At 44.5% G+C, this 24,500-nt stretch overlaps 1 protein-coding gene across 16 annotated transcripts in view; it reads left to right on the forward strand.

Moving 5' to 3' along the window:
- The window catches only part of GRB10 (growth factor receptor bound protein 10), a 203,543-nt gene that overhangs the window by 141,395 nt on the left and 37,648 nt on the right, over positions 1 to 24,500 (forward strand). The gene's annotated exons all lie outside the window — the stretch shown is intronic.

Below are 24,500 nucleotides of genomic sequence, written 5' to 3' on the forward strand. Positions count from 1 at the left end.
TTTTGTTTTAATTTAGTTTTATGTTGTCTCAGCCACTGAATCAGTCGGTACCCTGTTTTGGAACTAGAAATACACATTATGTTCATCTAGGTTTTTGAAAATTTAAAATCCAAAATTCTACCTACAATTTCCAGAATAGATCAGGGCCCTTCTAAGTGGGGACAGTACATGGAAGCCTGAGATAAAGAGGTTAGAACAGCCGGAGTGGGACCCGTGGGGCTGGGCGTCCAGTGAGGGTCGTCAGCAGGGTCAGCCCTGCCAAGAGGTTGGGTTGGATGGAAACACAGAAGAGACCATCTGGATTTGGTCTTTCAATGGTGACAGATTACCTTCTTCAAAAGAGTGGCTTTGATGTTATAAAGCTACGGTCATGAAAACCACATGGTTTGAGTTGAAGAATGGAGAGTGAAAGTTCTGTGCACTGAAGCATGTACTCAGAGAGTCAAATGCATACAAGGTTAGAATCTTGTGAAAGTGGCATTGTTTAATTTAATGTGCTTCGACAACTATAAACTATTTGCATGAGCAGTTGAATTAGGGCCTTATTGCACACTGTTATGGATTGCATTATGTCCCCCTCAAAATACATAAGTTGAAGTCCTAGCCCTAGTTCCTCAGAGCGTAACTTTATGTGGAAATGATGTTGCAGATGTGATTCATCAAGATGAGGTGGTATTGTAGTAGGCTGGGCTCCTTACCCAATGTGACTGGCGTCCTTTTCTAAGGGGAAGTTTGGACACAAATAGACACGGGACGAGAATGCCACATAAAGATAATGGTGGAGATTGCAGTGATGCTTCTATAAGCCAAGGAATGACAAAGATGCCAGCAGCCGCCAGAACCTCCAGGAGAGGCCAGAAGTGGATTCTCCCTCCAGACCTCGGGAAGATCAGACCTGCTTGCATCTTGATCGTGGATTTCTGTTCTGTGAAACTGTGAGACACTGAGTTTCTGTGAAGTCATCTAGTTCATGGCATTTTGTTATGGCATCCATAGCAAACTAATACGCATACACTGAAATATTTCTAGGTTGATTAATCTGTTAATAAAAAGTCAGACCTTAGGAGGAATAGAAAAATATATAGTTGAATAATTAATTGGTCCTCAGATTAAGGAATGAAACCCTAACTATTAAAGCAATAGGTAAAATCATACTGGAAGATTGCTGGATTTGACCATGAATAAAATTAATGCTATAAATCAAATGTTAAACTGTTGATAAGCTGCAAAAGAATATTTGCAATATTTACATTTGCAATATCCTAAATAAAGAGCTCTTATAAATCAGTAAGAAAAAGGTAAATCTCCTCTCTCTATCCCTTGATTTTTTTTTTTCTCCCAGGAGATTTTCCTACTTCCAATTCATTCACTACTTTCATGAAAAAGACAACTTTTTACTCCTTTTCTTCCCCCTTCTAACTTCTCACCTGGTATCCTAGCCTTGGGCTTAGTAGGCAGGACCTGCTCTCAATGAGAACCACCTGCTGTGTCTACCACCTGTTTTATCCATTCCCCATCAGTATGCACCTGCCTGCCTTCCCACCCAAACAGGGGAACACATCCTTACATCTTCCCAGGGCCACCACTCCATTCGCAGCTGCCCCCTTTATCTTCTCTAGGACGTTGAGTCTGTAGTCATTGATTGTCTTTTCCTTCCTCCATGGTCTGTTTCATCCTCATTCCAGAATCATTCCTGCCTGCATGCAGACATGCCTTGACACATCTCATCTAAGTGAAGCCCTCTTGTGGCCACATTCCTCTCTGACTGCTGCTTCATTTTATGCTGCTTTTCTGCAGACCTCTCAGGACCAGCTGCTTGACTCCCTGTCTCTACTTTTCCTCTCCTGGTTTCACCCCCGCCCACCTTAGTTGGCGCTCCATTCCACTAGCTGCCTGAAATGGGTCTCATCAAGGGGCCTTGTGGCCTGCCTCTAGTTAAGACCAGTGGCCAGTTCGGGGTGGCATCTTTGGTGGCATCTCAGCAGCATGTGACACAGCTTTGATTCCTGGAAACTTGCTTCTCTAAGTGTTTTTGACCCCAGCTTGTGATCTCTTCATCTCTCTGTTCCTTCATCCCTTTTCATCCCTTTGCTGTCTCCTGCTCTGCCAGGCTGCTGGGTGTTTGGAGGCCCGCAAGCCTCTGTCCTCAGCTTCCTCCACTCTAGTGGTCTTCTCTCTGAGAGACTGCATCTGGCCCCATGCCATCAGATGCCATCTCTCTGCTCATGACCCAGTTCTATAACCAGAACAAGTCACTGCTGAAAGGTACCCTCCGTCTTCACTTGGGTCTCTAGTTGCCATGTGAAATTTAACCAAAGAAAGTGTGGTTGAAGCATACCAAGGCCTCCTCACCTAACTAAAAGGGGTCATTGTCCGCCCAGTTGCTCTGGCCAAGGAAGAGGAGTGTATCCTTGATTCCCCCTTTGAACTCAGGTACAAATCCAGTCAACTCTCCCTCTCCAATGTGTCCCATATCTAGTGCTTCCTGTCCTCTCCACCATGCCATCTCCTGCCCCAGCCTGGGACGACACAGCAGCCTGTCTCCTGCTCACCTCGCCTAACATCATCCACAGCCCAGCAGCTCTTGTACGATTTCTGGAGTCATTTGAATCGCACTGTCCTCCCATCACACCCAGAATTAAATCCAAGCTTTCCCCGTGGGGTGCATGGTCCCATTCTCCATTCCCTCCCCTGTGTGTGTCGTCACTGTGCTCTAGCCATCCTGGCCTTCTTGGTCCCTCACATTTGCCAGCTCACGTCCACCTATGTGCATTTCCCCTGTGGCGTCTCCACACAGAGGCTCTTTCCTGAGACCTTTTCTTCACTGCCACTTTGTCGTCATTTAGGTGTCAGTTCAAATGTCTCTTCCTCTGGGCCTTCCTGGGCTTCTTTGGAAAAGGCAGTGCCTCCGGCCAGCCTCCCTCTGACACAGCACTTGCTTGTGGTCTCCATGTTGTTCACTGTCTGCTGAGATTATCTTGTTTGTTCTCTGTTTTTATCACTAGAACATCAGTGATGTTCACTGCTCTGTCCACACCTCCAAGAATGGAGCCCAGCACATCCCAGGCAGGCGAGTACAAGGACGATGGCCTTGTTTTTATAGAAGTTCTGGGTGCTCTTCTAGGGGGATGGTCACCCTTGCTTTGGCAGAGCCAGGATCAGAACCCGGCTCCCCAACATGAGTTTCTTACCCCTAAGTCCCGTGGCCACTCAGGAGCAGGAAGAAGAGGCAGCTGCCCTTAACCAGTGCATCCATCAGGAGCTAGCCCGACCACATTGAGTAGATCTGAGGCCTGGGAGTCACACTCAGAATATTTACTTTGCCCTCTCCTAGTGGAGAGGCAGAGCTGCGAAGAGTGCCCTCAAAAGCTTCAAAGAAAAGGACCTGGGACCACTTCAAGCAATAAATCCATTGTTATGTCTCAGTGACCTTGATGACCTCCAGAAGTAGTGTGCTGGGCTCAGCACACTGCCCTGAAGAAGGGAAACTCTGGAAGCCCAGAGGGAGTAGCTGCAGGAGGGATGTGGTCAACTGGAAACTCCCCAGGCGTTCTATGGGAGGGGGACCTATGCTCTGCCATCCTTGGGCTGTCAGAGGACTTGGGATAAGGATTCCCAAAGGCAAAATTGAGGATGGGTCTTCCTTTTACCATCTTGGGTCGAGGCTCTGCCTTCCTTTCCCTCAGATTAAGGCAGTGGTTAAAATTACTGTTTTCAGAGGATTATCATTTTCCTTGGTTTCCTAATGCTCCTTTTTTAAACCTTTTCAAAAACGTTCCAGCCGCCCAGCTTTTGTCCCCACTGTGCTGTTCAATTCCTCTTGTTCCCATCAGGGTGGCATCCACGTGGCCAAAGCCAACGCCAACGGGGTTCTCTGTCTTCTGCTTGCCGGGCCTGCAGCAGCATCAGGGCTCCTGTTGCTCACTGCTCTCCTTTCCACAGCTCCATCTGGGTTTCCACCCTCTTTGCTGGACTTTTCCTTCTCAGCCGTCGTTGCTGGCTCTTCCGGTCACTGGGCCTTGGTGCTCCGCCTCTCCTCTCTGTGCTCCCTGGACAGCCGTGGCCGTTCCCTCAGCTTTCCATCTTGTCCCTGTGCTGATTACTCCCAGGTTTACGTTCCCATCTAAACTCTTCCTCAAGCCCTAGACTCCTGTTTCCAGCTGCTGACGTCGCACCTCCATGTGGGTGCTTAAAAGACACTGCCAACACAATAGGTCCAAAGTCAGCATCTGATCCTTCCCTCCAAACATGATACCTCCAAATTCCCATCTCGGAGCAGCAGACCAGTCCCCCCATCAGAATTCCCAGTTCCCTTCCTCACTCCTCTTTGGAGTTTCACGCCACCCCAGCCTGTGTACCAGAATTGGACAGCGCTTGCCTGTCTCTGCTGTGGGACCCGGGCCTGGGCTTTACCTTCCTTGCCTGTGTTGTCATGGGAGCCTCCTGACTCAGCTGGTCCTCAGTTTCTGCCACCTGGGAGGGAGCATCACAGTCAGCCCGTGGCATCTTTTGCTGCCTTCGAGGACCTTCTTAGCCAGGAGCCCTGTGCTGAATGTTTTTCCTTTGCCTTCTGCGATCTGACAATCTCTGAATTTTGCTTTTTGTCTGTCTCTCCTACTTGAATGAAGTTCCATAAAGTCAAGCGGTTTTATTCCAGACCTAAATCCCGGCACCTTGGTGCCTGGCATAGAGAAGGTTCTCAGGGAGCATCTGCTCAGTGAGTGACAGTGAGGGTGCATCCCCACCCTCCCCGTGCAGCTGGGCCTGAGATGACTTGAAAAGGTTCAGCCAATCTGACTCAAATCTGAAAACATTTTTTCAAATTATAGATTAGATTTTAGGTTTAATGTTTCATTAAAGTTTGATTACCACTAAATAAACTTTTTTCAGAAAAAGATGTTACTTGTGGAAATCCCTCTTGTAATTCTGTAGTACTAACTATTTTGATCTGCTTTTTAAGTTATAAAATGCTATGGTTAGATGCCATATCTATAGAACCAAGGTCTCTAGACACTGATAGATTCTAAGTGAGTTTGTTTTGTTGTATTGCTGTGACTGTTGTGATTCCTGTCCGAAGAGAGAATTGTACTCTTCATGCCTCAATGAGCTGTCTTCCATTAATAGGCACATTTCATCTTATGCTCCACACTTTCTGCCTCTTTTTAGTTAGTAGTACTTTTATGGATGCCTGGGGTTGCCGACTTTGTGGCTGGGATGAGTGGAGGAGCCTTGAGTCTGGTTCTGCAGCAGGGTTCCTATCTGGCCTCACCGGCCTAACTGGGTGGGATTGGTGCCCATAGCAGCAGGGCTGGTTAAGTCTCAGTAGATGAGATGGAGGATTGGTTGTTGAATCTTTACACCATTTGGTCCAAGAGCTACTTCCTTTTCTGGAGAAAAAGGCCTCCAGGAACATGAGTGCATTAGAAGCTAACATTTTCCCCAGAGATGTTCATGTGAAAACTTTTTCCCACTCTACCCCCACTCATCTCTTTCCAAAGAAGCTGGTTCATTCAGTCAGGGTGTGACAATTTGCAGACCCTAGCACTGCAAACAGGATTCAGAGTCAGGAGTAAGTTTGCCATGACTTACTACCATGTCACCTCTATGTCCAACCAGGAGACCAAAAAAAGGAGAACCTATTTTAATTATAAAAGTAATGTTCATAGTAAAAAACAAAAAGTGAAACAAATACTACAAAAAGGTATTTGGTAAACGGTGAGATTCACTTTCTTCTCAGTTTCCAGCTCCAGTCTCATTCTCCAGAGGTGACACTGCAGACAGTGTCTTGTGTATCTCTTCACAAAATTGATGTGCATTGTTGTGATTTCCCCTGCAGCTTCATGGTGTTGTGTTGTATGGAGGTACCATGATAGATTTACCTCAACCCTCTTTTGATGAACAGCTCCCTGAAACAAGGGCTCCCATGCTTTCCATTGTGTAACCTCACGTTCTAGGGTGATTGTTGCTATGGGAAAAGACACTACCGCGATGCTTATATACCATTTTCATGGCATATAAGCTTGCTTTTGTTTGCAGCTCTTTCTAATTATGAATAGAGCTGAAATGAACATTCTTGTGCATAGGTCTTTGGTCATGAATGGAGATGTGGATGGATAGACAGATGGATAGGTTGGTTACCAGCAGTGTTATTGCTGGAGCAAAAGTTTTATGTATTTATAAGTATGTGGGTGGGTGTAGAAAATTCATTTTTATAAATAATGCCAAGTGCTGTATGTCACTTATAATATGATGGGAAGGCATGTGACTTGGGGGCTGGCCACTAGCTAGGACTCTGCAGTTCCTCGCAGTGTGGCTTTGGACCAATTCTAATCACTGCCTAGGGCCTCACACCACTGGGGCTCTGGTGACAGTTCCCTGGGTGGTGAGGGGACCGTGTCCAGGCAATCCATCACTTTGATTGGCTGTTTCTGTAGTTTCAAGAAACTCTAGACGATGTTTACTGAGCCTGTCTGGGAGCAAATGGACAGACCCCAAGAGGTCTGATACGACGGCGTTTGCTTTCAGATGTGCCTGGAGACCTCTCGGAGTCTGAGAACTCCGGGCAATTGGAGGATGGGGGTAAGATGTGCACAGTCAGTTTCAGGTACTTACTCTTCTTGGTGTTAGACCTTCTGAGCTGGTGCTCAGCAGATCCTTTTTGTTTGCTTGGTTTTAAAGGAGTTAGTGCCCAAACGGCAGTGTTTTTGGCTCATGTTTCTTCCCTGCCAGCCCAGCAGACATACTCACGGCTGGCTGAAAGCTGCTGTGGGTCACTGGTGATTTTTGCTTGGGTTGTGTGGTTTTTAGTATTGAAAAAGTAGCAGGCTGGGAGTCCAAGGGCTGCCAGTGAATGTGTCCTGCTTTTTCAAAGAAATCTCCATAATTTCTGTTTTGCCTTTCCAGTTATCAGTATTTTTGTGATTATATAATCTCATTTTTATGGTATGTAAGCTTGCTTTTTAAAAAAATGAATTATAGGCAGTATAAAGATTATTAGCATAAACTATATTCATAGCAAATATATTTTGGAGATAAATTGGGATTTTGAGGGTGAAAATTTTATCTTCAAATACATTTTCTGGAATGTTGTAATTGAATAAAATTATAGCCCTAAACGATAGCTCCATTTATGAAATTTTTCTCATGGGTCTCATTTTCTGCGTCATCCAGACTGGAGATGGTACTGGGGATTGTAGCCCTTTTGCAGTGTTTCAGCTATTCTGTGCCTGCTGTGTCTCTCAGCTTCTCAAACTTCACTGTGAATCTGCTAGTCTTCCTTCACCAACTGGTCTGCCCATCCCATACCCAGCCCCATCCACCTGTCTGTCATTGTTCTGTCTGTCTAGCATCTGTCCACACCTTCTTGGTCATGGGGCCTTAGCAGACAGGACAGCCCTGCTCCGCTGGCCAGTGGGTGGTGGCCCAGTGGGCTGTGTAGAGGCTGATATCCCGCTCTTGCTAGGACGGTGCTGTGATCCAGGGTACCGCTTGCATAGCAGGCCTTACAGAGCTTACCTGAGGTTCCCTACTCAGGAAATCACAGTTAGACCTGTCCTGCTTACTGATGGGCCCAGGTGAGAGTTTTTCTGAAACGGAATGCCCATCAGTCAATGACAGGGTTTGAAATAAGACACGAAGGAGAAGTTGTCCTGATAAAGACAGTACGTTACCATAAAAGTAGACTGATTATACTGCATGCGTTTCAGGTTGCTGGGGGTCTGCTTTTGGGCTGCTGATACAAGAGGGAGGAAGAAGGCAGTGGAAGCGGATGCCACGTCCCTTCCCTATCTGTGTCCCTGAGCTCGGCCATCCCATAGCCACCAAATAAAGAGCTCGGGCATGGACTAGGGAAACCTGTGATGGTCAGCTCGTGGGACCTCGGGCAGGTGAACACACACCTATAGGGACCCAGTTCCAGGGGCTGGACTCACGGAACCCCACCTGGACACCTGAGATATTTTGTTGAACCCATTGAGCTCCTAGTCTATGACTGAGCCACACTGGCTGAGTATTTTGGATCTTAAATATGCGGGATAGTGAAGACAACTGCTGAATGGAAAAGGAACAGAGATGCTCCTGGTGAAGATAGCCCTGAAACAAGGGCGCCCATGCTTTCCACTATGTAACCTCATGTTCTAGGGTGATCGTTACTATGGGAAAAGATACTACTGAGATGCTGAGTGAAGAGAGGAGAGCTGCAGGTCATTATTTTCATGCATGTATGTTTCTTTAAAATTTTATTTTGAAAAAACTTCAAATGTACAGAGAAGTTGCAGTAATAGAGCAAAGAATTCTCATATATTCTTTACCCTGATTCCCCAATTGTTAATATCTCTGCCACATTTTAAGTCATTTCGTGTACATATATAGAGATACATATATGCACATATATACATTTATATGTACACACACCATGATTCTTTGGACCATTTGAGACTCATTAGTAGATATCAAGTCCCTTTACTCCTAAATACCTCAGAGTCTATTGACTAAAAACAGGGTTACTCACTTACATATCATAATAAAGTTACCAAAGTCAGGATATTTACCCTCAATAAGATGCAGGGTTGAAATGTACAGACCTCATTCAGGTTTCCCCGACTGTTCATATAAACATCCTTTATGTTATTCTTTTATTCTGGTTCAGGAACCATTTGCATTCACATTAAGATCTCTTTAGTTTCCTTTAGTACAGAGCGTTCCTCAGCCTTTCCACACCTGTCGTGATGGATGGGATTTCTTGAAGGGCCACTTTGGTTTGTGTGGTGTTTCCTTGGAGTCCCATCTGGTCCACAGACAGGAGGCTGTGGCCTATAGGCATGATGATGTTGGCTGGTCCAGTTTATGCTGATGTTGATATTTATGACTTGATTAGGGTGTTGTCTCTTAAGTTTCTCATTGTTAAGTTACTATAGTCTTTCCCCAGTGTACGTGGGGGATTGGTTCCAGGACCCCCTGCATGTACCCTAATCTGCTCATACTCAAGTCCTGCAGTCAGCCCTTGGAACCCAAACATACAAAAAGTTGGCCTTTCATATACACAGGTTTCAAATACCACCAAGACTATTTTCCATCTGCATCTGGTTGAAAAAACTATGCTTATTACTGGACCCGAATGGTTCAAACCTGTGTTGTCCAAGGGTCAAATGTATTTTCCTTTTGTAATTAAGAAGTAATTTGAAGGAAGATGATTTGAGACTGTCGATCCTCTGCTCTCTGCAGATGTCCATTGACTGGTGCTGTCCTGATGATTTTGTCCAGTTTGTCTATCATTCTACATTCTTGAGTAGGCATTCTGCTTGAAGGAATATCAGTCATTATTTTTTGTTTTTGTTCCTTATTTAGTTTCCAAATTTGCTACAATGAACACATTATATTTATAATAGAAAACTAATGTATGTATGTGTCTATGCGTGTGTGTGTGTGTGTAGGAGTATAATGATTATTTATCTGAAATGCTTGGCACCAGAACTGTTTCAGAGTTCAGATTTTTTTCTGATTTTGAAATGTTTGCAGTACACTTACTAGCTGAGTATCCCAATCTGAAAATCCAAAATGCTCCAATGAGCGTTTCCTTTGAGTATCATGTCAGCACGCAAAAAGTGTCAGATTTTAGAGTTTTTTTGGATTTTGTATTTTTAGATGAGCAATACTCGACCTATATGTATGTGTATATATAGTTATGTGTATATGTATGTGTACGTATGAAGCATGTGTATGTGTGCATATGTGTGTTTGTGCATGTTTGCATGTATATGTGTATGTGTTTACGTATGTGTAGGTGTATACAGCATATATGTGTGCACATGTGTGTGTCTGCATATGTGCATGTGTTTATATGTGTATGTGTGCATGTGTGTGTGTGTGTGTGTGTGTGTGTGTGTGTGTGTGTGTGTGTGTGAAGTTTCCAAGCCCACATCCTCTTTGGTTGGCTCTTCTGGCCCCTTGGTTCTGAGTGCATGGCCCTTTGTCCTGCCTCTCCTGGCTGCATGCTCTGCAGTTTCCCCTGCTGGTTCTGCCTCCTGCTTAGGCCCCTGAGGCTCAAGAGGAGGGGACAGTGAGTGGAGTGCAACAGGACCCAGAACAGCTAGTTAAGAAAACTCCCAGGCACACAGCAAGCTAGGTTAGAGACAGATTTTGGAGTCTCTGTGCAGAGCCCCTGTCTCTGCAGCGGAACTCCTCACCTTCTCCACACCTCGTGTTCCTCAGGTGAGCAGCAGTGGGTTTGTGTAGACTTCCTGGTACTCTGCTGCTGGCCAGGTTGAGCCTTCCCACGCCCTGCCTCCTCGGCGCCAGTATGCAGACACACTCTGGGCTAGCTCACGGTAAATCCTCAGGCCACTGAGCATCAGTCCAAGAGAAGGCTGTCACCACCAGCAGTCCCAGTGCCTTCTCTCGCCAGTGTCACCAGCTGACTGTCCTGCCGCAGAGACGTTGGAGCAGCAGGAGTGGACACTGCGGCCCCGCAGCTGTCCACGTACGTGTTTGTGTTTGTGATGGTCTGCCTTGTCTGTGTGTCTGGAACTCATGGTTCCACCCCTCCCAACTTTGCACAGCTGCAGGGACCATGAGTGGCTGCAGCCCTCAGCTGCTGTCATTGTCCTTACACAGGAAAATGAGTGCCCCCAAGTGGCCTCTGGCCTGAAGAAAGTCCTTTTCCTTATCTGTTCTAAATGTACTGTCCTTCACAGCTCTCATGAATGTGTCCTTGTTACACTAGTGCCAGGGCTTTTAGGATGCCCTTCGGGGAAACTTGCATGCCCAGTAGAGGGAAGCCATTCAGATAGGGACATCTTGGTGCAGTGTTGAATGGAAGACTTGAACAGTCACCAGCAAAATGTTTTGGCTGAGAGTGGAAGAAGCTGTAGGTTTGAATGAAGGCCACGCCCCTCCCCCCCCTTTTTGATGAGTATAAAATTCAAGCCTAGTAGAAGTGATGCAAGCAACTCTTTCCTAGGGTTCATTCACCGAACAGACGAACAGGTGGACCGTGCAGAGTGAGCAAGAGTGAGGAAGAGTGAGGAAGAGTGAGCAAAATGTGACTCTCTGTGCAGGAGCTTAGGAGAGGAAGAAAGACAAAAAATTTGTTCCCAGCAACAGTGGTAGGCACTCACTGGATTGGCAGCAGGACCGCGTTCCCATGAGCCTGCGTGACTAGCCCTGGAGAGGAGATGGTGCTGTGCCTGTGTCACGTGAAGAACTGAGGCTCCAGGCACTACAGCCTGCCTTTCTGTGCTCAGCTCCATTGGGCTGGGATCCGGCAAAGCTGAGGATGGAAGGCCACAGAGGCCCTCCCCTGAGTCCATCTACAAGAAAAACAGTTCAGTGCTGTAAACGATGTACAAGGAATAGATTAGGTAGAGGCAAGAGTCCCAAAGTTAATTCCAATTTAGGAAAAACTTCAGCTCATACTCCTGGACATCATGGATGAGGTCAGTGAGCTGTCAGAAGAAAAGGAAGATTTTAAATGTGAGATGATTTGGATGGCAAATAAACTACAGAGAGAAGAGAGAGAATGCTGGCTCTCCTCATAGGTTTGAGAGGAAAGGTGAAATTCTCTTTATGGTCAAGTTTTGTAGCAATGTCTGACTCAAGGGAAAATGCGTAAATTCTAATTCTAAGTAAAATACAGTCCTGGGTTACAGCATCCTTTTGAAGTTCAGCACCTTCTAAATAGAAGAGTGGAGGGGCACAGGACTAAATGCTCGGCCTTGCAGTAAACCTAATGTGGTGTCATAGTGTCTCCAAATGTGCCACAGGCTTCCTCCACGATGTCACCCATCTGAAGGTTACCTCAAAGGGGGCAGCCATTCCTCCAACATGTCCTTCTGTGCCTGCTGGACCTGCCTCTGTCGTGACCACACGATTAAAGTAGGAATTCAGATTATGGCACATAGCCCATTTGGGGATCTCGAACATCCTTAGAGCCAAAAACCATACCCAACAAGGAGTCATGTGTGAAAACAGAAATCTCTAGCTGACTTTAAAGCAAGCTAACCATGTCCCTTCTGGAATCTTAGCCCCAAAGGACAGTAGCTCCAAGAGGGCCCTGCCCCTGTTTGGGAGGAACCCTCAGGTTGTATCTTCTGCCCAGATTAAACCTTTCTGGAGATGACCCCAGCAAGGACACTGGTACTGGGGGTCACAGCCCAGATGCCTTTCATGCCATACTTTTCTTATCTTTGCTCCCCTTTAATCCACCAATGGAGATGTTTTTAAAGTGATTTTCAATTTTATTTTTGACAAAATGATTCTATTTTATAAAAATATGTTTTTCAAAATAACAGGCTATGCATATCCATTTTAGAAAAGTTAAAAAAATGCAGATGAGCACATCAAAACTGATTCTTCCAAATAAGCCTGTCTACTTGGTATAAAACAAGGGTAGAGGCTACTGCTTTGAATCTTGTTGTCCACCCTCTTAGCCAGTGAGACCTGTTCACTGTGGAAAGTCCTGTTAGGGTCTCTGAAAACCATGGTTGACTTTTCTACTTTTTTTTTTTTGGAGACAGAGTCTTGCTCTGTCGCCTAAGCTGGAGTGCAGTGGCACGATCTCGGCTCACTGCAAGCTCCGCCTCCCAGGTTCACGCCATTCTCCCGCCTCAGCCTCCCGAGTAGCTGGGACTACAGGCACCTGCCACTACGCCTGGCTAGTTTTTTGTATTTTTAGTAGAGACAGAGTTTCACCATGTTAGCCAGGATGTTCTCGATCTCCTGACCTTATGATCCGCCCGCCTCGGCCTCCCAAGGTGCTGGGATTACAGTCGTGAGCCACCGCGCCCGGCAAACCGTGGTTGACTTTCAAGAACTCTTTAGTTATTTCTAGAACTTTATCTCCTTTAGAAAAAAGGATTTTTAAAAACAACATCTTTTTAATTTTCACTGCAAACTTGAAATCTATCAATTATAAAGCAGAATTTTAAAACGTATTTTTAAATTTTAGACTTGGGGGCGTATGTGCAGGTTTGCCACATGGATATATTGCATAATAATGAGGTTTGAGTTTCTACTGTACCCATCACCCAAATAGTGAAGATTGTACCCAACAGGTAATTCTTAAAGCCCTCACCCCCTCCTTCCATCTTTCTCCATTTTGGAGTCCCCAGTGTCTATTAATTCCATCTTTATGTTTATGTGTATGCATTGTTTACCTCCCACTTGTAAGTGATAATATATAGTATTTGCTTCTTTGTTTCTGAGTTAATTCACTTAAGATAATGGCCTTCAGCTCCACCCACGTTGCTGCAGAAGACATGATTTCATTCTTTTTTATGACTACATACTATTCTGTGGTGTATATTGCCACTCTTTAAATCCAGTCTACCATTGATAGACATTTAGGTAGATTCTATGTCTTTGCTATTGTGAATAGTGCTTTGATAAACATACAGATACATGTCTTTTTAATATAATGATGTCTTTTCCTTTGCATACATGCCCAGTAGTGGGATTACTGGGTTGAATGGTAATTCTGTTTTTATTTCTTTGGGATATCTCCATACTGTTTTCCATACAGGTTGTATTAATTTATATTCCCACCAACAGTGTATTTGGCTTTCCTTTTTTCCACACCTATGTCAACATCTTTTGTTGACTTTTAAGTAATAGCCATTCTCAGTGGTATAAGATGATATCTCATTGTGGTTTTAATTTGCATTTCTCTGATGACTAGTGATGTTGAGCATCTCTTTATATGTTTATTGGCCGCTTGTATGTCTTCTTTCGAGAAATGTCTGTTCATGTTGTTTGCCCATTTTTTAATGGGATTGTTTGTTTTTTTCTGGCTGAGTTGTTTGAGTTCGTTTTAGATTCTGGGTATTAGTCCTTTGTCGGAGGCATAATTTGCAAATACTTTCTCCCATGCTCTAGGTTGTCTGTTTACTGCACAGAATCTTTTTAGTTTAATTAAGTCCCACTTGTCTATTTTTATTCCTGTTGCATTGCTTTTGAGGGCTTAGTCGTAAATTCGTTGCCTAGGTCAAAGTCCAAAAGTTTTTTCCTAGTGTTTCTTCTAGGACTTTTATAGTTTCCAGTCTTACATTTAAGTCTTTAATCCATCTTGAGTTAATTTTTGTACATGGTGAGAGATAGGGGTCCAGTTTCATTCTTCTGCATATGGCTAAAATTTCCTGTAGATGTTTTAGTTTGTGTGGATAGAGATGTTCATAGAGATAGCCAATTTTCCCAGAACTATTTATTGAATAGCGTGTCTTTTTGCCATTGTTTATTTTTGTCAACTTGGTCAAAGATCAGTTGATTGTAAGTATGTGGCTTTATTTCCGTGTTCTCTATTCCATTTCATTGATTTGTATGTCTGTTTTTGTACTAGTACCATGCTGTTTTAGTTCCTTCAGCCATAAAATTTGAAGTCAGGTAATATGATACCTCTGGCTTTGTTCTTTTTGCTTAGAATTGCTGTGGCTATTCAAGCTCTCTTTTTTTTTTTTTTTTGTTCCACATGAACTTTACAATATTTTTTTCTGATTCTGTGAAGAATGACACTGGAAATTTAATAGAAATTATGTTGAATCTGTAGACTGCTTTGGGGGCAGTATGGTCACTTTAATTATACTGATTCTTCCAATCCGTGAGCATGAGATGTGTTTCCATTTGTTTGTGCCATCTATGATTCCTTTCATGAGGGTTTGTAGTTTTCCTTTGTGGAGATCTTTCACCTCCTTAGTTAGATGTATTCTTAAGTATTATGTGTATGCATGTTGTGTGTGTGTGTGGCCATTTTAAACATGATTGAGTTCTTGATTTTGTTCTCAGTTTGAATATTATTGTTGTATAGAAATGCTAATGATTTTTATATGCTGATTTTGTATTCTGAAGCTTTACTGAAGTCGTTTATCAAGTCTAGGAGTCTTTTGGAGGTGTCTTTAGGGTTTTCTAAATATAAGATTAAGGCAGTGGCTCACATCTGTAATTCCAGCCCTTTGGGAGGCTGAGGTGGGTGGCTCACTTGAGTCCAGGAGTTCGAGACCAGCCTGGACAGTATAGAGAGACCTCATCTCTAAAGTACAAAAAAATTTAGCTGGGTGTGATGGCACATGCCTGTAGTCCCAGCTACTTGCGGAAGGTAAGGTGGGAGGATCACTTGAGCCCAGGAGATGGAGGTTGCAGTGAGCTGAGATCATGCCACTGCATTCCAGCAAAGTGACAGAGCCAGACCCTGCCAAAAAACAAAAACAAAAACAAAACAAAAAAAAAACACAACTCATGCTATCAAATGAACACAGAAAATTTGACTTTCTCTTTTTCAATGTGGGTACCTTTTATTTCTTTCTCTTGCATGATTGCTCTGGTTAGGGCTTCCAGTGCTACGTTTAATAGTAGTGGTGAGAGTGGACATTCTTATCTTATTCCAGTTCTTAGGGGGAAATGCTTTTCACTCTTCCCCATTCAGTATGATAGTGGCTGTGGGTTTGTCCTATATGGCTCTAATTATTTTGAGGTATGTTCTTTTAGTGCCTAGTTTGTTGAGGGTTTTTTTCATGAAGGGTTGTTGTATTTTACTGAATGCTTCTTCTGCATCCATTTAGATGATCATATGGTTTTTGTTTTTAGTTCTGTTTATGTGATGAATCACGTTTATTGATCTGCAGATGTCAAACTATCCTTGCATCCCTGGAATTAAACCCACTTGATCATGATGTATTATCTTTTTAATGTCGGATTTGCTTTGCTAGTATTTTGTTGAGGATTTTCACATCTATGTTTTTATAAGGGATATTGGCCTGCAGTATCCTTTCTTTGTTGTGTCCTTGCCTGATTTGGTATCAGGGTGACACTGGTTTTGTAGAATTAGTTAGGAAAGAATTTCTTCTCAAATTTTTGGAATAGTTTCAGTAAGATTGGGACCACCTCTTGTTTGTATGGCTGTTAAAATTTGGCTGTAGGGTCAGGTGTGGTGGCTCACACCTGTAATCCCAGCACTTTGGGAGGCTGAGGTGGGTGGATCACCTGAGCTCATGAGTTCGAGACCAGCCTGGCCAACATGGCAAAACCCTGTCTCTACTAGAAAATACAAAAATTAGCCAGGTGTGGTGGCACGTGCCTGTAGTCCCAGCCACTTGGGAGGCTGAGGTAGAAGAATCGCTTGAACCCAGGAGGTGGAGGTTGCAGTGAACCAAGATTGCACCACTGCACTGCACTCCAGCCTGGGAGACAGAATGAGACTCTGTCTCAAAAAAAAAAAAAAAAAAAAAGCTGTGGATCCATCTGGTCCTGGGCTTTTTTTTTTTTTTTTTTTAATTGGAAGATTTTTATAATTACTAATTCCATTTTATTACCCCTACTGGTCTATTTAGGATTTCTGTTTCTTCTGATTCAATCTCAGGAAGTTGTGTGTTTCCAGGAATTTATCCATTTCCTCTAGGTTTTTTAGTTTGTGTGGATAGAGATGTTCATAATAATCTGTGATGATCTTTTGTATTTCTGTGGTATCAGTTGTAATGTCACCTTTTTCATTTCTGATTGTGCTCATGTGAATCTTCTTTTGTTCTTGGGTAAACTTGCTAGCTATCAATTTTATTTATCCTTTCAAAGAACCAATTTTTTTATTTCATTGATCCTTTGTGGGGTTTTTTGTTTTTTGTTTTGTTTTTTGGGGTCTCAATAACACTTAGTTCTGCTCTGATCTTTATTTCATTTCTTCTGCTAGCTTTGGGTTTTGTTCTTGTTTTTTTAGTTCCTTGAGGTGTGACATTAGGTTGTTAATTTGAGAACTTTCTTTTTGATGTAGACATTTAACACTATAAAACTTACTTCTTAGCACTGCTTTTGCTGTATTCCGGAGATGTTAATATGTTGTGTCTCTATTTTCATTAAAAAATTTTTTTTTTCTGCCTTAAGTTCATTGTTTACCCAAAAGTCATTCAGGAGCATGTTTCTTAGTTTCCACGTATTTGTACAGTTTTGAGAGTTCCTTATGGTATTGATTTTTAATTTTATTACACGATGGTCCAAGAAGATACTTGATATGATTTTGATTTTTTAAAAAATTTATTGAAATGTGCTTTATGGCAAAGCATCTGGTCAATTTTGTTTCGTGTGCAGATGAGAAAAATGTATATTCTGCAGGTGCTGGGTAGCATGTTCTATAAATGTTTATTATTTCCATTTGATCAGGTCTAGCTTAAGTCCAGAGTTTCTTTGTTGACTTTCTGCCTCAGTTACCTGTCTAGTGTTGTCAGTGGGGTGTTGTAGTCCCCCACTATTACTGTGTTGCTGTCATTCTCTTCTTTAAGTGTAGTCGTATTTGTTTTATGAATGTGCATGCTTTGGTGCTTGCACACGTATTTCCAAAAGTTATGTCCTCTTGTATTGAATGCATTCTTATGATATAATGCCCTTCACTGTCTCTTTTTTTAAAACTGTTGTTAGCTTAAAGTCTGTTTTATCTGATATAAGAATGGCTACTCCTGCTCACATTTGTTTTCCATTGCATGATATATATTTTTCCACCCATTTACTTTGAGTCTGTAGATGTCTTTAACCATTTGGTGGGTCTCTTGTAGGCAGCAGATGGCTGAGTCTTGTTTTTTTATCCAGTTTGCCAGTCCATGTCTTTTAAGTGGAACATTTAGGCCATTTATGTTCAAGTTTAATATTGGTATTTGAAGTGTTATTCCTGTCATAGTGTTGTTAGCTGGTTTATTTGTAGTCTCAGTTGTGTAATTGCTTTATACAATCAGTGAGCTTTGTCTACTTATGTGTGCTGTTATGATGGTGAGTATCATCCTTTTGTTTCCATTTTTATAACTCCTTTGAGAATTTTTTTGTAGGATTTGTCTAGTAGTGGCAAATTCCCTCAGCATTGGCTTATCTGGGAAAGGCTTTATTTCTCCTTCATTTTTGAAGCTTAGTTTGGCAGAATATAAAATTCTTGACTTAAATTTCTTTTTTCTTAAAGGAGGCTAAAAATAGACTCCCAGTCTCTTCTGACTTGTAAGGTTTCTGCTGAGAAGTCCACTGTTAGTCTAATGGGATTTCCATTATGGGTGATTTGACACTTCTGTCTAACTGCTTTTAAGATTTGTTCTTTCATGTTGACCTTGAGTTAATCTGATGACCATTCTTTGGTGAATGTGCATCTTCTATAGTATCTCTAATGGGTTCTCTGATTTCTTGTATCTGCATATCTACATCTCTAGCAAGTTTGGGGAAATTTTCCTGAATTATTTCCCCCAAATATGTTTCCAAACTTATTTTTTTTCTTCTCCCTCAGGAATACCTATAAGTCCTAGGTTTAAATAATCTTACATTTCTCAAAGGCTTTATTCTTTTTTAAAAAATTGTTTTTTCTTCTTATTTGGGTTAATTCAAAAGTCTAGTCATCAAGCTCTGAAATTCTTCTGCTTGGTCTACTCTATTGTTAAAGCTTTCAACTGTGTTTTGAAATTCCTTCAGTGAATTTTTCATTTCCAAAAGTTTTTGTTGTTGTTGTTTTGTTTGTTTGTTTTTAGTATATCTATCTCATTTTTCATCTCCAGAATTACTCTTCTGGTTTTTTTTGTGTTGGTTTTCAACTTTCTCTTGGCTTTCATTGAGCTTCCTTACACTTCATATCTTGAATTCTTTATCTGTCATTTCAAAGTTTTCATTGTGGTTAGAAGCCATTGCTAGAGGGCTAATGTGGATGTCACAACATTGTTTCTTCATGGAGCTGGAGTTCTTGTGTTGGTTTCTTCTCATCTGTAGAAGCTGTCACTTCTTATTTTTGAATTTGCTTTCATTTGGTTGGGATTTTTCCTTCCCTCCCCCACCTTGAGGATGTGACTGTTCTGTATGTTGGTTAAGTTCGTTTGTCTTGGCTTCTCTGTAGTTTTAGGGGGCCAAGGCTTTTATGAATTACTTGGTTATAGATAGCTTTAGTGTAGTGGTTTTCTCAGATGCTAGTTGTTTGTAGGTTGTAGTAACAGTGTGCTGGGCCAGTGGTCAGACTCACTGTCTCCTACAGAGAAATGGGGAGGTGGAGGTTTCAGGAAGCTTATCTCATCCCCCACCGCTGTATACTTCTGTCAGCAGGGATTACATTGAGTTATGCAGTTCACCATACAGGCCAGTAGGTGGCGCTTGCAGTTGAGAGGCAGTTGCAATAATAGCAGTGGAATTTTTGGCCTTTGTTGATGTGGGGAAATACCAGGGTTTCCTTGGTCATGGGCGGGATTCCCAGGGATCCCGTCGTGCACTCTGCCACCACCCTGGCTGGAGGCGGCAGAGCTGGGCAGGGCTGGGTCTGGCAAGCCTGTGACCAGGTTCTTCAGGGCAGGTGCAAGCACCAACCTTGGCGGGGGTCTAGGGACAGCTCTCAGGCCACTGGGACAACCCTCTAGTGTGCAGCACAGTTGCCTTTCCTGCGCAACAGAGTCTCTTCAATAGGAGGAGCAACTTGGATGCTTAGCCCAGCAGGTAGCCCTGGAGACTGCCAGCTCACACTCCCCCAACCCTGTGGTTCTCCCTCCAGCATCCAGCCCTAGCAACTGGCCCAACCAGCTAGGCTCCTCCCAAGTCATCCGCACTGCCCTGAGCTCTTGGTATTCAGGACCTCAGGACTCCCTGCAGCGGAAACCAAGGCTATCAGGCCACACCCTTCTGGGTCTGGTCTCACTAAGGGTGGGGCACCCGGCTCCCATGCCACCCCTTGAACCTTTGCCACACTCTTTGCTGTGTTCAGACAGTGGGGGCTCCTCCACTATTTGAAATCAGGCCACAAGTCTCATCTCCATAGCCCTGGGCAGTGTGCTGAGTCCTGGGGAGCTGAGACCAGGCCTCAGGGTCAAGCCTCAGCTGTGGTGGGGGACACTGAACTGCTCCCAGGCTAACAACAAACCACTTCAGGTGGGACAATGCAGGCTATTAAGCATTTTTTTTTAAGTAGGTTTGAGTCACTATAATTAAACATGATTATTATGCGTGTTCTCGTTATGGTGAGTAGAGCCATATAATTGTGTAGTGCTTCAGTTATCCCTTATATCAAGAAATAATATCATTAATTTAAAACAGAACTAAAAAATAGTGGCAGAATTACATTCCTTTTTGGTGAGATTAATTTAGCCTACCCTGGTTGGTTATGCCCTAGTCTGAAGTAAATGTAATTTACCCCAAACCTCCAGGCTTCAGGGTCTGCCCAATTTGAGGCCTTCAGGGCCACATGGAATCAAAAGCCTTTTTGTGTGAAGCCTTGGAGCCCACCTGGTACACGCTGGGTAGTGAGTTGCAGTGGAGAAGAAAGGCAAGCAGAGCCAGGGCGGGGAGCCCTGTTTAGATCCTGTCTCCAGTACTTTCCACCTCTGTGACATCGGGCAAGCTTTCTGCCTTCCAGAAATAGTTCCTCCTCCTATCAAAGGGGCAGAGACATGTGCATGGAGTTAAGGCTTCCTGTGCCTTCCTGGCACAGCAGTCTTCCTGCTTTCTTCTCAAGGCCCCTCGGAGGCCAGGTAGGGTAGGGTAGGTCACCCAGAACAGGATTTTGTCCACATTCACAACCTCATATCACGTTTTCGGGCCCTTTTGCCTGCTTTGATAATTTCTCTTATCCTGTGAATGCCTCCACTTGGCCCTGTGATTACAACCTGGCTTCTCCAAAACATTTACCATGAGTATTTACCAGAGTTACTAAAAACTCCAGTTTACGTTACATCCTAAAAGAGCTTTTGAACTAAAAAGTATGCTAGATCATGATTAAGAACTAGGATGAAGCTGGTCGCAAGAGCTGCTGGCCCAGAAGCCCTCCGATGTCTCGGTTTCTGTGTGAAGGTCTCAGGGTAGGCGTGGATCTCGGCTACTGTGGGTCAGTGTGTGCACCCTGGAGGCCAGGCCGTCTGTCCAGGGACATCTTACGCTGCAGAGGGCTCGAAGAGGACAAAGAGAGTGCCCCATTTGCTATTTTTACAAGGTGATTACTGCTGAGCCTTGAGCAAAGACGTAGCTAGTCAGGAGGTCTTTTGGATGCAGTAATGAGATTCCCTGAGCCTGTAAGTCAGCCGAGAGCAAAGTCTAAGACTGTGGCAGGAAGCAAGAGTGAGGGTCTGTGCTAAGATTGACAGCAAAGAGGGGCCTGAATGACTCCCACACACACATCAACCCTGTGGGGGCCACTGAGACAAAAAACCAGGTGCCCCAGAGTGGAGTTTGGGGCCGTGGAGATAATGATCTACCTTCAACTCCAATTGTTCTTAAACTTCTTCCTTTAAGTTTGCAAAAAAATTAAGCTCTTGCTTTTTTGTCTATGCAGTGAATATGTAAAAAGTGACAACAGAAAGTCTGGGAACAGTGGAACCTTCTATTAGCACTTTAGGGCTTTTATAACGGGATTCAGTGCCAAGCCAGCCAGAGGCCTAGGTAGCTTTGCAAACCATTCCTCCCCCAACTAACTCTAAAAAGACAGAATTTCATGCTGTTGACATAATTATGCCCTCTTTAATATTGCTGTTATATTTTTAAAAACAATTCTCTATTTAGGGGCTTTTTTGCAGTAGAGAAAAAGAAATTGAGGATTTGAGGGGTGGCTTTTCTGACTGAATTGTTCCTGCTGCATCTTGCTGGTCATGAGGTTTGCTTTCTCAGAACTGAAATCCTGAGTTGGAAGCAGCCTTCAAGGTCCTGCCCCTGCGCCCTTCGGTGGTTGTCCACAGGCCTCCACCTGGAGCCTGCCTTGTTCCCAGATCCACGTTGGATCCAAGCACGTCCCAGGGAGGGCACGTGTGAGGGGCCGGGATCTTTTCAAGAGGGTGTCTCATTAACCCATGTCATAGCAACATTATGAGGCTGGTGCTGCTTACAGATTTCCATTTTACAGATGAGGAAACTGAGGCACAGAGAGGCTGGATAGCTCAGCCATATTCCCACAGCTAGTTACTGATGAAGCATGGTTATGGCCCAGTCTGTTTCTAAGTTGTTCTTTGGAACCATCACCCCAGGCCAAGATAGGTCATAACTAATGTAGTAACTTCCATACATTGATTGAGCAGTGTTTTGCTTACATTACTGATTCTCAGAGCAGTTTCCCACAGCTTGGATGAGGAAAGCAAGTCTTAGATTGCTAATTACCTACCCGAGGTCACAGAGCCAGTAGGAGGCTAAGCCGGGATAGAACTCAGATAGAACTTGTGGGTCTCAGCTTCTCACCCCTCCTGGTATTACCAGATTCTTATATTCCCTTAACAAGTCATACCTTGGAAATTAACTGCCCGTGGTAACAATCTCCGCGCTGAACTGTGAGTTGCTGCAGGGCAAGGGCCTTGACCTGCTGGAGAGAACCTTCTAGGCCCACCTCGTGTGAGATGCTTGAACACTGGATGGGCCAGGGAGACCCAGGCCTGTTCCACAGGAGACCTGGGCCCCCAGCAGTGCTCAGGTGGTTACTGAAGGGGCAGTTGGTGCTGTACAGAATGCTCCTTCTAGAACTGTCAGCTCTAAAAGACTCCGCAGTCGGTGGCTGGCAGTCCCCTGTAATAGGAGCCCTCATACCTCTTGTGTTCCTTACAAACATTCTCATCAGTAGCTCTAAGCGTTAACTGGGTGGTTTGAGATGGCTGGTATACACAGGGCTTTCTTGGTGTTCTGTCTCTGGGGCTTAGTTTTGTGTGTGGTTGGAGGACCCTGGTGAGATTGGGGAAGTACCAGAGAGCGCTGTGTCGGGGCAGAGGGGCCTGTCGCTGGAGCTGGAGGGTGCCTGCCTTTGTGTCTGGCTCAGTCTCCTGCCTGCCTTGCCCCCTCGGGGTCTCGCCAGCCCAGCCTCTGTGGGAATCTAAAAGGAGTGGAGGTGGACGTGTGACCAAGCACATCTCAGCTTTTAATACCCAGGCTATTTATAGACCTTTGGGTGGATGGCTGTGGAACAACAGGGGTTGGGGAGAGAGTTTAAAAAAAAATGCAGCAGGGCTGAAAAAAAAAATGAGAAAACCATTGGCATGGCTGATTTGAACAAGAAAAGTGGCAAAGAGACTTGGAGAGATATGAAACACACACTTCAGCATAATTTCACTTTCCTAGAGAAGATCATGTATCCTCAGTGCAGATAAGCTCATTGAGAGACTCAGGGAAGAAGGAGCATTAGGAACCCTGATTTGGGGAGCAGAAGGCATGCACTGGTCCTGAAGACATTCCCTATGATGGTTAGCACATTTATAAAGCATTGTTGGAGCTCAGTTATATTTTCCAAATTCCTGTTTTTCTTTTATGTTAATGTATTTTAATAACATTCCTACCTAGAACCCAGAGACATGTTTTCTTCACTTAAATTGTATTTCTGTAGACTTATTCAGCCATGTCAGCTGTATTTGAATATTTCGCTTGTTAGGGGGAAGTATACTTTCATTGAGTGACATAAATTCTGGAAAAGAGATGGTGGATTTCTTGAAAAATAAATAAGATTTGAAAACAAGTCTCTGGGTCCTGATCCAGCCCCAGCCCTGGGATTTCTTTGAGTTGGAGAAGTGGCCCGTAGGTGGCAGGCAGGGGGCAGTGACCCTACCTGAGAGTGCAGGCTCCCCTGGCTGGTCCCCCGTCTGCTGGGAGGCTAGCCTGCCCTCACAGAGAAGGGCTCTTCCGCTCTCGCTGAGCCCCGCCCCTACCACCCCAACCTGGGCATTCAAGCTTAAGTGACATTGACTCCTTCCTGCCCACCTGGTGACAGCTGAGGGTAGCTAGCTGTAGGAGGGTCAAGAGGGTCTCTGTAGAATGGTATGGTCCCAGTTCCTGATTAAGGCGGGGGCCTCCCAGCCCTTCCCTCTGCTGTCAGACTCCACGCCGGCCACAGAAATCAAAGTTCAGAGCAAGTAAGCACCCCCTTCCAAACACAAGAAAAGGGGTCAGAGAGAGCGGGGAGCCTCGGAGGGAGTTAGTCAGGACAAACTAACATTCTCACCCACCCTGCAGATCCAGCTCCAAGGCTGCCACTGACACGTCAGTTGCGGGACAAAGATTATTTGGAGGTTGGCAGATGGGTCTGGATTCAGAGAACGCACGTGCTTCAGCCTCTCAGCTGCCTGTGTGTGACTTCACTGCCATGGGAAAGCATTGAGCGGGGGTTTTTCTGACCAGTTGGTGTGAGAGTTGTGTAGATGCGGTTGTTGTGGTTGTCATCCTCACCCCCAAGTCCGGGTCTTATTGTATGGGAGTGGGAGAGCAAGTCCGTGGGGTGATTGCATCACCGTGGCTGGATTCACTCCCTAAGGGAGCCGGTGCAAGGCAGCCTGGGAGCCCAGCGGGGGGGCGGGTGGCCTCCCTGCTGCCCAGAGACAGCCTGCCCACCAGGGCACACGCAGGCTCCACACAGCCAGCCTGGGACGGTGGGGAGAGACGGAAACACCCTCCCTTGCAAGAGGCAGTCGCGATTTAAAATGCCATCTTGCTCCTCTGACTGCTTTTTCCGGGCTGTCGAGGTAAGGATTTGTTAAACACACCTCGTGTTCTGGGAAGGGTGCATTCCTGCGGGGTCTTGTCTGGGAGGGATAGACTCCCGTCCTCTGGACTCTACTTCTCCATCCCTT

The sequence above is a fragment of the Hylobates moloch genome, unplaced genomic scaffold (assembly GCF_009828535.3).
Source record: "Hylobates moloch isolate HMO894 unplaced genomic scaffold, HMol_V3 SCAFFOLD_1, whole genome shotgun sequence".
NCBI lineage: Eukaryota > Metazoa > Chordata > Mammalia > Primates > Hylobatidae > Hylobates > Hylobates moloch.